This window comes from Anas platyrhynchos, chromosome 11, assembly GCF_047663525.1.
Source record: "Anas platyrhynchos isolate ZD024472 breed Pekin duck chromosome 11, IASCAAS_PekinDuck_T2T, whole genome shotgun sequence".
Classification (NCBI taxonomy): Eukaryota; Metazoa; Chordata; class Aves; order Anseriformes; family Anatidae; genus Anas; species Anas platyrhynchos.
Window position 1 is genome coordinate 20,137,848 of NC_092597.1, and position 13,267 is coordinate 20,151,114.

The 13,267-nt window shown below is 41.2% G+C and overlaps 2 long non-coding RNA genes across 27 annotated transcripts in view; one reads left to right on the forward strand and one right to left on the reverse strand.

Annotated features, from left to right (window-relative positions):
* The window catches only part of LOC106014394 (uncharacterized), a 70,488-nt gene extending 65,331 nt beyond the window's left edge, over positions 1–5,157 (forward strand). The window contains exon 5 of the long non-coding RNA XR_005268757.2: positions 3,989–5,157. This is a non-coding gene — a long non-coding RNA (uncharacterized lncRNA). The remainder of the gene's footprint in view (positions 1–3,988) is intronic.
* Positions 5,158–6,448: 1,291 nt separating this feature from the next.
* LOC106014392 (uncharacterized) overlaps positions 6,449–13,267 on the reverse strand; it is a 33,592-nt gene continuing 26,773 nt past the window's right edge. For 22 of the 26 annotated variants that reach the window (XR_011812045.1, XR_011812046.1, XR_011812037.1 and 19 more), the window contains one exon: positions 8,302–12,389. This is a non-coding gene — a long non-coding RNA (uncharacterized lncRNA). Of the gene's footprint in view, positions 6,648–8,301; positions 12,390–13,267 lie in introns of those variants that run through there. The other 4 variants (XR_005268756.2, XR_005268746.2, XR_011812026.1 and 1 more) reach the window with 3 other exon arrangements.

Consider the following 13,267-nt stretch of genomic DNA (forward strand, 5'->3'; position numbering starts at 1 on the left):
AGGGCATTTTGTTTGTTTGTTTAAAAGTGGAAAGCAGCAAGACATTGGCCCTGAATAAGGAAAGGTGGAGAAAGCTGAAAGTCAAAACTGATCAGAACCAGAGGAAAAGATCGTTCTTTTATTAGGATGCCTGATGCTAAGCTTCAGAGAGTACAGTTGGGAAAAATATTAGGCCTTTTTTGAAATACAATTAAGAAGGGAGGGATTTATCTACAAAAGAAACAGCCAAAAAAAAAAAAAAGTGCAGAAGTTTATGTAGTACAACTGGTATCTCTGCAGGCATGGCAAGATGTGTTCCTGGTACTGTCTAGGTGTTCAAATTAGAGTACAAAACTCATTCCAAGTCTGCATTTTATCATGTGCCTTTAAAGTATGTTGTTTTATACGAAGAAATAATATCTGCTTTTTTAGTTTCTCTTCTAAATACGTCAATTGAACAGATTCTGAGCAACGTTATGTAGTAATCACACCTGCAGCTCTATCCCAGTTTTCTCTTGCATCTTAAGAATTCTATCTGTAAACGTGGCAAACTGGTGGATGTAAATTTGCATAATTTTGAGGTCAGGATTTGATTGTATTCAAATATATTTGGTGCAGTATTTTCAAGTGAGTTTGCTCCTAGCCAACTTCTGATCCTAAAGCAGTCAATCATTAAACGTGCCTTGAATTCAGGATAAAAAATTCGTTCTATGCTATATGCCGGTCTTCCACTTTAAATTGTTGCCTATACTTTTTAATTTGTCTTGAACCAATGATATTTTTGTTGGAAGCTGGATTTGTGTGACAATGACAGTTTTCATTTTCTTCCTGGAGCTTGAGTGTTTCCTATAATTAGAGGCTCATTGGTTTAGTACCAAGGACTTAATATTTTAAGGATTGGAATTACTTTATTTTAATTATTGCTGTTTGTGGACTGAGGAACAGCGAATGTTTTTTCTCTCTCAGGCAGCTGCCCTCCATGTGGATGTTGATCTCAACCTAGACATCTATGGTGGGATTGTAGTGATAGCGGGTGGTAAGGTGACAGAGCTAGGTGTCATCTGCATTGGCTGGCTTCTAATAATCTTTGTTTCAATGTCTGCCTTTTTGATGAGATGAGTGGAAGAACGATGAGCCTTTTTCCCTGAGGGACCCACAAGTATTGATATAAAATAATAAAGAAAACTCTCTGCATGGGACTAAAATACTAAAATCAACTCAAACAGGCGTCTGCTTATTCCTTCTCATAAACTGCAGATAGAGGCTCTGCAGTCAGGCGTATCTGTCAGACCTTGCACCAACTACAGCAAGTTTTAGAACTCCTAATAGGAGTTTAAAAGAATTTAATTGTCATATTGTTTCTGAGACTCTCCTTTCTCTTCACACAACAGATGATCCAGATCACCTAGGCCACAGAGTAAGTATATTTTGAGGAACAGTTGTCACATTTGCTGTGTACTGCATCCCTGTGAATGCAATGGATGCTTTCTGCAATGTTAGCAGGCATTTCTGGCTTGCTTCTTTAAGAGGGATATTTTTTCCTTTTGTCTTCTGATAATTAACATAGCATCCATCGTCTGTATTGCAGTGAGAACTGGGGTTCTCCGCCAAAGGTCAGGGATTTGTGCAAGGTGCTGTTTGAGGCTTTAAAAACTATGTATTTTAAAGGAACACAGATAAAGAACACAGTTTGGGGTGGGGAAAAAAAAAAAAAAAAAGCCTGGCTTTTTCACATCAGCATATGCTGGCCTAATCAGCTACGCCCAGCTTGGGTCAAGGTGTGCCACCTGCCTCACGCACCTTGCTGCAAGGAAGCTCTCCTTCCCCGTCACGTTCTACCATCCAGCCTCCCTTCCATCGTGTCTGAAGTAGGAACCTGTGATGAATCTTTGGATAATGGACTGTTGCTTTGACAAACTGCTCCTCTAGTGAAACACGTGCCTGTCTTGGCGACAATAATAGCAAAGTGCGGATTTTGTGGAAGAAATAGAGGCTTTGAGGGCTACAGCACCAGACTCTGAGTCTGTAAATTGCTGGACTGGGATGTTAGATGCCTTTTAATATTTTCAAACATCCAGTAGAGTAATGAAAGAACTGTAGGACTATCCTGATGTAAGACCTCGGGAGAGTTGTTTTCAGAGATCGTGGGAGCTCACAACTTGTTTAAGAACATGAAGTCCTATCCAAGTAATAGCTGGAAATAAGTTGCTTGATTTTTCTATCCCCAAAGACAAATTCTTGTAATAGCAAAAGTGTAAAATCCAACAAAGAGAGGCTTGATACTTTCAGATACTCTGGCCACTTCACAGTGGAAAAAAAAGGCATACTGACAGTGAAACTATTTGGGGTAAATAATGAGGACAGACTTCTCAGAAATAAACTGGCATGGATTTGGCCATGAGATGTCAGATTCATAACTTGGGAAATGAAAGCCTCTATATACTGGAGAGCAGGCCCTACCCCAGCAGTGGCAATTCAGCCTTCTGAGCCGCAGGGATTTCTTTATAAGCAGTGGTATATTAAATGTGGAATCGGGTAGGCCAAAGGGACAGCAGTAAACCAGAGACAACGTGCAGTGACCAAAAATGAGCTAAAGCCAGACACACTAATTACTCTGCAGTAATTTTGTTTTCCTCTAGTGTTGACTGTTACCTCTTGCACCTGGAAGGTAAATGCTTTTCCTATCACTAAAGTTTTGCATCTAGTATATATTTTTTCAGTTTAACTGCAGCTGGGCAGAATGTAATTTTTGTCCATTTATCCGATTTAGTACTTCTGTTGATGTAGAGGCAAGGGGTGAATTTTTCTACTGAGTGCATCGCTGGCGTGGGCTGAGGAAGAGCACTTTTAGACAGGCCTAGGTCAACAAAACACATTCATCCATCACATCTGCCAGAAAGGAAAGATAGTTGTCTCGATGCTCAGTCAATCCGAGACCTTTCTGCTGAGTCAACTGACAAGATTGCAGATCTTTGTGACAATGAGGACGCTTATCCGCTAGTAAGTGGACTGAAGACCACCTACGTGTCTGGCTGTGGCTCTCCAGCTCAGGAGGCTCCGAGCTTCTCCTGAACACCAGCGGGCTGCCCCTCGCAGTCATCTCCTCGCTATAGGCATCGCTACCAAAAACTAAACTGGAGTAAGGGAAAATAAAAGGAAGGGATTCTGAGGTGATAATGGAGGAAAGTGTGAGAGCCAGTAGGAAGTACAGTAAAGAAACCCATGACAAGTCATGATAAATGGGTCGTTATAAAATTCATGTTTAGGCTGCACCAGTCTGGGGATAATGCCATTCGTCATGGCAACACTGGGGCACTAATGAGCCCTCATTGCATATTCATGGCTTTGGCGCCTCTCTTCTCTCTCTGCCTCCCTCCCACCCCGACCCAATGCCTGGTAAATATCTCCACCTCAAGCTGAAACTCGACTTAGGCTGCTTTTTTTTATTTGTTATGTTGCAGCAATTACACTGTAAAAGTGCTGCACAAGATTGATTGCTCTGATCTGTAGTTCAATTGTAAATTAGAATACACATCCCCCTGGGGACACACGGCCCCTATTTGTGATTAAGAAAAAAGCCCCATAATAGACTAATAGCTAAAGTTCTCTCTCTTTTACTTTCAGGCAATTAGCTTGATGAAATGGCCTCTTTTTGTGTACCCTGGAAGTGTAAACCGATATCATAATGAAGTATATGATGTTTATTCTATTATTTTCACCTTGCCATCTATGCAGGAATGCATAAATAATGGCTGCTTTGTCTAGTACATTTACTGATTCAGGAGTAAACTATGTCTTAAAGATGCAGCGTGTGATCCTGCAGCCTTATGTTAAGCTGAGCACCTTGACAAGTCCCTATAAAAACTGATGTTCTGCCTAAAGAAGTTGGAGAAAATTTTTAGTCAGGTGATTAAATACTGTTCACAAGGCACTTACATTTATAGAAAACTTTAATTGGAAAGTCTTCCTAATAACCTTCTGAGAAAAATAAGGTGTTTCTATTTTACAGAAACAAATACTGATGGGGAGATGCTGAGCACGTTACGTGAGCCCACACAGGACCTCAGTAAGCACTTAAGAAATCCTAGCTCTTTGGGCATTTTTCAGGTGCTCAAATTCCCTTTCCTCTCTTGTAAAGCACTTTGAATGTTGTCCTGGATGGTTCACGGAGTGGCTCTGACCTTAGCGTGCCTCCAAGGTGTAAAGCTCTGTTGTCACGGTTGCCTTCATGTGACATTCATGGCTACAGCTCTTTCACCTGACCCTGGGGTGGATATGGTCATGCCCACGTTCAATGCCGTGTGTTGGATGCTGGCTTCCCCAAGGCTCAATTTGAGCTGTCAGTCTGGAGGAGTCATGTTGTGCAATGGTGTTAGAGCACAGTGATGGTGTTCGTGCAGTCGAGCTCAAGATAAATATCTGGGAAGAAAACTGCCCTGTGATGGTAGCTCCGTGCATACCTCCTTTGGGACAAAAGGTGCTTCTCCAGTAGCATTTCCCCTTGGCCCAGGAGTGCCCTTTAAGTAAATTCTCCATCTGACCCCGCTTACTGTGCTGTGCAGCACGAGGCAATCTTGGAGCACGCAAAGTGAGTGCTCGTGTGCAGAGTTAACCACGTGATGCAGCTAGCAGGCTTTCAGTCAATTGGAGCACACCAGACCTCATCCAAGTAAGACTCTGACGTGCAGTGACCTAGGCCCAGTCCCTGCTCTTCCGTGCCCAGTGTAGGCGTGCCTTTATTTACCTGTGTGCCAAGTAAAGTGTGGTCCCCAGGTCCCTATCCAAGTAGTTAGGGGAAGCTCTTAATATGGCTGGGAAGGCATTTGAAATAGCCTGAAAAACTTGCATGAGGAAACTGCACTGGTTTATGTATAACTCCATCAGTTTCTCTCCAATGGAAATAATATTTCTGAGTTTAAATGTTATGTAAAAGAGGTTCTATAGGGGAATATAACAGTCCGGAAATGTTTTGTTAAGAAATGCTACTGATGCAAACCTTTAAAGGGTAACACTGTGCATGGCTACAATACCATATTCTGTTTAAACTTGTTCATCATTGTCTTCTTGCATGACAGCCCTGGCATTTAAAATATGTTAGGGGTGACACAATACTTTCACCTGGTGCAGACATATATCACTGGAAGGATGTTCTCATAAACAAAGTGCTGCAGGCTATGATCTTATCGTTCTCGTCTTCCTTCTTCTCCGTTCAATGACAAACACGTATTTCTCTTTGCTCCACTTTCTGGTCTAGAGCAGCCTGGTGCTGGAGCAACAGGTGGTGTTGCAAATAGGAACAATGAGCATTGGTGGGGGCCTGGTGGGGGCAAGAAATGGGGGGCAGCAAGCATGCAACATTTTCCAGTGCTTGGGCTGGTACACCCATTCCATGCAGTGCTGCAGTTTTATTGCATGAACAAAAGTTTGCTCACATGCTTGCCTGCACGTGCATGTTTTTTTGAGAAAGGCATAAAGCAAATTAGCGTGTTCACATGTAATTAGCCGGCTATTAGTGTGGTTCAGCCAAGGCAATAGGCAGGCAGTAAACTTTGAGATAGCTCACAGATAAAAGGACTGAGGGTGTTCTGGAGAAAGCTGGAGGTAACAGTTCAGAAAAATTCCTGATAAACTGAGCCAACATTTAAGGATGTTCCTTCCCTACACCGTTAACACTGCACAGTGTAGCTGTTGTGTGCCCCCTACAAAGCCTAGCCCCTCTTGGCATCCAGGGCTCCTTCATCTTGGATAGCCCACTTTTAAATTATTTCAGAGTTAATTATCATTTTTTGTTTAAACACATTAGTCTGTGGACTATAACTGTGTGAAATTCCCTGCCCATGCTTTCCGTCCTTCTTGTGACAATGTATGAAAAAGGGACTAAGCCCTGTGGGGGCTGGAACACCTCCAGATATTTATCTAGGAGCGTAGATGATCAAGTGTAATAAACAAAAAAAAAAGTTATCACTTACCGTACGTAAGCATCACACTTGGAAAGGAACCCTAAGTGTGTCTGAGTTCAAGTCTGTGCAACTTCCATGAAAATGTGGGTATTTTAGTAAATCTTTGTGCTAATGAAAATGTCATTATATTTTCCTCTCATTTTGTAGCTAGCAGAGAAGTACTTTTTTCTACCCTTTGGGAGTTTTCAAGATTTCATTTTTCCAACTAATTCTCTGGCAAACCAATAAGTTTGAGGGGAAAAAAAGTCACTGAATCATTTCCTTCAGTAATTTCAAAATATTTCATTTTTTGCATTCATTTATGAATTAAAAAATTAAATGAAAGCATATTTCAAAGCAAATATTAATTTAAAAAATATCTATTAGGGCACATTACATGATTTTGATGCATCTTTAACATCTTTAACTCTTTTTCAGTTGGGAAGCCTCATGAAAACTGAGTTGCTCCCTCCAAACCTTTTTGCCTGTTTGGCTTTATCCTATAGAAGGTTTTCATGGGAAACCCTAAACATAATCCGTTTGTATCATCAATTCAGTATCTCAGGGTGGTTTTGTTTGGGATGGCTTCTGAAGAGGAACAGTAAAGAACTTTGTGACCTTGCACAAAGCATTTCTATTAACCTAAAAATAACGTAGGAGGCTTTGCACAGCTTGCCCACTTTCTTTGCTGGTATGTAAGCTCCATAGCAAGTCTGATAGGACTCCATCCTGCAAGAAAAATGCACACCTGAGGAAACATCAGAGGAAATCTCTTCTGATGTGCCAAATAAGTGGAAGAACTAGCACTGTCGGAGTGGGTAAAGCCATACACATTGAGTAACATGTTGGTTTTGCAGACAAGGAATCCCTTTTTGCTGTACAACTATCAACATTCACTAAATAGTAATCCTTTAACCCCATAAAAAAAAAAAAAAAAGACTACTACTACTAGTTTTAATGCTCATTTGTTTGAGGCTTATGTAGGCATTTGTCATGAACAACAGCTGGGGTAAATTCTGTACAGAAGAAATGTTGAATCACGAGTGCAAGACTCTTGATGTTTTGGTCATCAAAGGAGGGAAACCTGGTGTAGATCTTGAGTGATGCTCAAGGGGAAAACAGGTTGTCTGAGGATTGCTGGCAGCCAAGAGCTGGCTACCAGAGATAAAGCCCAGGGACTGCATCAAGGTAAGGGCTCACGAGCCACTCAGCAGATGCTTTCTTTGCAGCTCTGCTGCCCTGCATGCCCTCTTTACAAGGCCTGTCCTGTTCATTTTGCACATCCCTCTTTGCAGAGTGACGAGAACCTGAGGTTTTGCACAGCTTTGCGGAGAGAGGAGCAAGCTTTCAAATAACCATCTGCCTCACTTTCAAGTAGCTGTGTTGAGATAGACCCAAGGTCCAGCAAGCCTGTTATGCTCTCTGGGGCAGAAACCCCTAGCAAATCTACAGAAAAACATCAGAGGAAGTCAAACACAAAGTAGTTCTCCTGATCTATTTTCCTTTTGGTGTTCTGTGTTCAGAAAGTCCCACAACCTTACCGGGCTGCATAACAAATATAAAATTTTGTTGACTTCAAGCCTCTTTTGCTCCTTGTGTCAAAATGAGTAAACATTTTCCTCTTCAGAAAGTTCTTCACAGCATTTGTCATTTTATAAACCTCAGCCACCTTCTTTTCCAAGGGTTCTAAATTTAGCTTTTTTTTTTTTTCCTCACATGGAAGCAGATACATACAATTACCCACAAGACAACCACTATCAAACAAAACTCTTGTTACTGAAACTCTTCCAAAAAATAACTTATTTAAAATTATCCTAGCAGTGCAAATATCCGATGATCAGGCAGATTTGCAAAACCTGCCTGGAGCAAAATCATGCAATTAGAATCATGCTCATAAGTGTTGGAGTCTTAAAACATTAATAGATCATTTTAATGGAAGGAGTTATTAAAATTTGTATTTGATTTGCATTATTACAACACTGAATGCACTATGGAAAGCTGAGTTCATGAGGGAAGTGCAGCACAAAACAGATTCGTATTATCTGACTTGGAACTTTAAAATAGACTGTGCTTTACAGTTCTGCCTGAATTTTCTTTAGTTTTATTACTCTTCTAAATTGATATGAACTCCTGTTTTTATCTTAGAAATAGGAAATGAGGAGGAGGATAAGCAAATGGCTTCAGATTGAAATAAAGCTTTGGAAAAGTAATTTGAACAGCAAAAAATCTTTCCCAACATGTTATTTTTCATTACATGAGATGTGATGTTCTGATCATAGCCCTGGCCAAAACTCCATTCGATTGCAGGGTTTCTGTAGATTATTTAGGGGAAAAAAATGCCCCAAATGTGGAAACAATTATAAAGAAATTCATGACTCGTTAGTAAGCATTCCTTAGTTTATTTGTTACAAGCAGACTAATTTCTGGATCTCTATATGACATCTTTTCTATTGGGCACTTACCCTCCCTGATGTGTTTATAAAATTCCCCATTTCATTAGCGTGCCACTGCCAGCAAACCTGATGCCCAAACATCTTCCATAATCCAGTAGAAAGCAGAGTTTGGTGTCAATAGAATAATTCCCATCATTCCCAAAGACTTTGGAGTAAACCTGCAAGGATTGAATAAATTTTAAACCATAATCAGAAAGTGGAGGAAGGAATACAGTGAGCTTCTTCTGCAGCTGAGGTATTTTTGGTTTTGTATTCTTTAGAATCCCCATAAAAGCATGTCCCTCATGCACGGTCGTCAAAATTAGCATTTAGGTGTTTAGACCTGAGTGGATTAGAACTGGAATAGAAGCGTGCTCTGAATTTTTCAGGGCAGCTCAAATGTTCAGCAATGGTGTCTTTGTGTTGAAAAACTCTATCCTTGAGAAGAACCCTGCCAATAAGTTAAAGGAGAGTAATTCTATTAAAAATAGAAATGGTGTCCTGTAGAGAAAAAAAAACATATCCTCCACCTTCTGCGCTTAATATATGGTTTAAAATTCAATGATCAGACTAAGTAGGTGTAAATCATCACAGGAATGATGCTGTAACACTTCAGATGATATTACCAAATTGTCTTGCTGGTAATTAAGAATATCCTCTACGGAATAAGGACCAATGACAGAAGAAAGTATAAATTGATATTGTCTCAGCACACAGAAGTGGTAGACAGAAATATTCATGTGCATAATCTTACACCTTGCCTACATGATACCCAGTGGGCTAAAGTAATAGCCTACAGAATTATCTTGGAAAAGGCACTTCTCAACAGAAACTAAAAGTCTTATGAGTTGTCTGTAAGTTTTTCAATTATATGTGGCAACAAAAATGAAGATAAACTAACAGGTATGCATTATAAAATGTTCGTTCAAGCATGTTTCTTTGGACTTTTTGTTAAAAACCCAAAGCATATTATACTCAAATGTTTGTCAAGCCCTATTTTCTCCTGTATTACTTCACCCAAAGAAAATCCACATCTCTTATTTTTCCCCTTTTCTTTTCATGTTTATGTATTCCACCACTCAGGGAAACAAGTGGAATTTCTATTACTCAGGAAGGTAATGAAGTCAGCCTGATTAAACACAAAAAGTCTTTGCACTGAATTTCTGGTGTAAGTTTCAGGGGAAAAAGACACCTTGATTCAATAGCCACTTCCATGAAGGTACATACAAGCCATTCTGTCTGCAACAGCACGGTTCCTTGAACCTTAATAGCCTTTTCCAAACACTTATTATTACAAACCAAGTGCTTCCTTTCCCCAGTATGAAAAGTGCATCTCATCTGATTATTATGAAAATGTTTTTAATAATCTCTTTAAGGAAGTATATGTTTTGAGCAACATCATCTCAGGTCTGGGATCTTAGATGTTCATGAAAAGTACTCTGACATGTGTTCTGCTCAGGGCTTTTCACAGTATTACATGGATTTTTGAAATCACTTGTTTTTAATTCATATTAGTTGCTATTGGAATAGTAGGTCTACGTTCCATTTAACCAATATATTGCTGATTACTCTTATAAAAGAGCAAATATTTTGTATAGAGAGCAAATGGTGACCTGCCTACTAAATGAGGAGTGTGAACAGTTTTTTAGGTATGGACCCCAGTGAACTCATCCCATTTTGTGCATATTTGAGCCTTGCAAATCTCCACAGATTTATTTATTGAAGCAAATGTGCAAGTAGGGATGCTGGTCACCTCACTTCTGAAAATCAGGCCTTTTACATGCATTACTCCTGCTGACAACAAGAGAAGCCTGGATCAGTTGGCATTTCACACCTGCAGCTAATGCAGAAGTTGTAAAGATATAAGTGAGCATTAGGAATAGAAGTGATTCGTTGGACATGAACCAGTTGTATTTAATGGGAAAGGTGCAAATCCATGTTACGATTCAGATATGTATTAGCTACACCCCTGCTTTAACCTGTAAAGAAAGAATTATATCCCAGGGAACTTACCTCAAAGAGTTTCTTTCCTTTGGCAGAAGTGATCGTTAGGCTAAAATTGGCCATTGCTTTTATCTGTAGTTGGGGAATATATGACTTAGTTTGTACAGCTTCAGCTGGCAGGCCAGGCTCAGTTCAGGATCCTGATCTGCTGTAAATACCGCTTTGTAATCAATAGAGCAGTGAACTCAGAGCAGAGCCCAGGACCTTGTCCCTGTTCCTTTGGCCTGAGCTGAGCTGAGCTGGTAAATCTGTGGAGAGAGGAGATCTTGGTGCATGTCCAGAGCTCTCCCACCCACCTCGGTGCTGATAAGTCTGTGCCTCCAGACAAACCAACAGCTTTATGCCCGCTGCTTCCTTGGTGGTAGCAGATGCTCTGCACTGCTCCTTGGGCTATTTGGACTTCTACTAGGGCTGCAGCACATATTATCCTATCCTACTGATCGGGACTCTCCTCACCAAAGCAAATCTAAAAACTGAGGAGCATATGGGGCCGGATGTGTTTGTCTGCTGCCTCATCTAAGAGGAACAAATCATGTTGGGTGGGTAGAAAGGCATTGCCATCCTTTGTATCAGATTCCTTTGGTCCTGGGAATTCATCTCTGCCTGATGGGTTTGGGAGGTTTCTTTGTCACCATCTAACAGGTGGCTGCTCTGATGCCTCCCAGCCTACGGGCTCATGCCCAGCGGCTTTCTTCCTGGCTGAGAAGTGTCACAGATGGAAATGAGTAGCTTTGTCTCCTCCTGCCAAGCATACAGCGATCGGGCGGTGGCAGTGGTGGCAGCTATTCCTGCCTGCCTGGGGTAATAGGGCCGCCTGGGAAGAGGAATGGCCGCACCGGCACGTCCCTCCCTGAAAAGTCAGGGGATGTGGGCGGGCACACCAAGGTGGGCCTGGGGCTCCTACGTGACCTTCAGCATGAGTCAGGAAACCAGTTCGTCACCTTGTTGCTTACTGGAGAGATCTCAGGCCAGAGCAAGGTGCACCTATGGGTGTAACAGATAAGGTTACATTACTATCACTGTTCTCATGTTCTGAAGATTGTCTTGTTTTCAATCAAATGATCTGTCACAACCTTTAAAACGTGGTGGGATTCACAATTACATCAATACAGCTTTTCCTGCTGAAGAAAACAGAAAGCATCTCTCCCTGCCTGCCCTCCTGGCTTCTGATAGAAGGTGCCCCAAAGTACATGAGGCTGCCATGATCCAGGCCCTTGGCCTCTGAACTGCATAGACAAATAGGAAGCACATCCTTAGTCAGGATTACTTAAGCTAAAGATGAAGTGTGTGAATATTTCTGTGTAATGGCATTGTGTGTATATATCCTGCAAAATGTATTTTGGAAGTAGTTGAGAATAGTAGTGCATATGATTCAAAGAACAGTCAGGTATGCTAGAACTTGGATGAAGGGCACAGAAGAGACAAAGGAAGGTTTTCATAAAGGCAGGAGGACAAGGAAGAGAATGGATTGTGGAGGCAGCTAAAAGGGTGGTAGGTAGGATCAGGTAGGACAAATCCTAAGAATTCATAAGACGGAAAAATGCCTCTCTGGTGTTGTATCTTTAGTGCTTCTCCACAATGTTACAGGCCTTTTGCTACTGTCTTTATGCAGATGAAACACCGAGGTTCTCCTGATGTCTTTTCCCCCCCTCCATAAGATGTCCTTTACGCTTTGATGAGATCACTGGTATATTAGTTCATTTTAATCTTTTCAGAAAGAATCCAAGGGCTGCAGTGAGGTCATGACTGTAGTAATGTCTGAAAGGACAGTTTTATGGAGGAAAGAAGAAATTGTGCTCTCATTTAATAAAACTAAGCAGCTTTGTGGCTCTCAAGTGTGTTGGGCAAGTTAAGGTTTGTTTATTTTTCTGTTGCATGCTTTTGCAAAAGGCAGCCTGCTTCGTGCTCTTATTTTCTAAGTATTGCATAAATCCAAGCTTGCAGGGAGAGCACCCCACAAAAGCAGTGCTCCACTTTGATTTAAAAGCATCTTTGTCCATGATAGCTCCCGAGTCATACAGTCAAGTAGGAGGGGCTGTAAAAAAAAAAAAAAATCAAACTCCTTTGACCCGAATGTCCCCACATTAGACCTTCATATCATTCAGAGGGTGGACACCTCGCTTAGAATGTCCTAGCTCCCTTCTCTTTGAAAGAGAAAATTCCTTGGGGCAGTCTCAGTGCCACAGCATTGCTATGTATTTGTGCCTCGTTGGTCGATGGAGTAAAGCCAGGTAAGGATTTAGACCCCGACATTTCAGGCAATGATGGCAACTCGGAAGTGCTGAACTTCCACTGTTACTGTGATTTTACCTCTAGTCTTTCCTACTTTTTTTGTTAAGTGAAGTGTCAAGGCTTAATGGTATAATTCTGAAAGGTCTCTGGATGGATTTAGTATTGGAAAGAAATATATAGACAGATGGAATAATATGCCTTCCTTTACCATGACCAGTGTGTTGTATTTTAATGTTCTCTAATGAACTTAAAAATGACTCCCCAGCGTGCTCGCTCCCTAGGTCATAGGGGTTATTTTGAGTTTGCTGTCTTCCTGGATTCTTGAGATAATTCCCTCTGGATTTGTTGGGTCAACAACAAAGTGGCGATAACAAATACACTGCTGCTTTAATCCAGTGCTATGCTTCCTCCCTCTTTGCTGTGTGGATTTGTACATGCTCACAGTTACACTGCTTATAACGTAACAACTTCAGGGTGTCAATGGCATGCAGTGTAAAACCAGTTCCCCTTTCATACCTAGAGACCAAACATCCTGAATGATCTGTGGCAGATGCCACGGGTTTCGTTTTGCTCACAGAGTTTTAGAGCTTTAGTTACCCGGAAAAGAGTGGGAGCTTAATGGCATTCGTTGATGGTGATAGGGAGCTGTGTGCTCTAAACCCCACTGAAAGCATAGAAGAG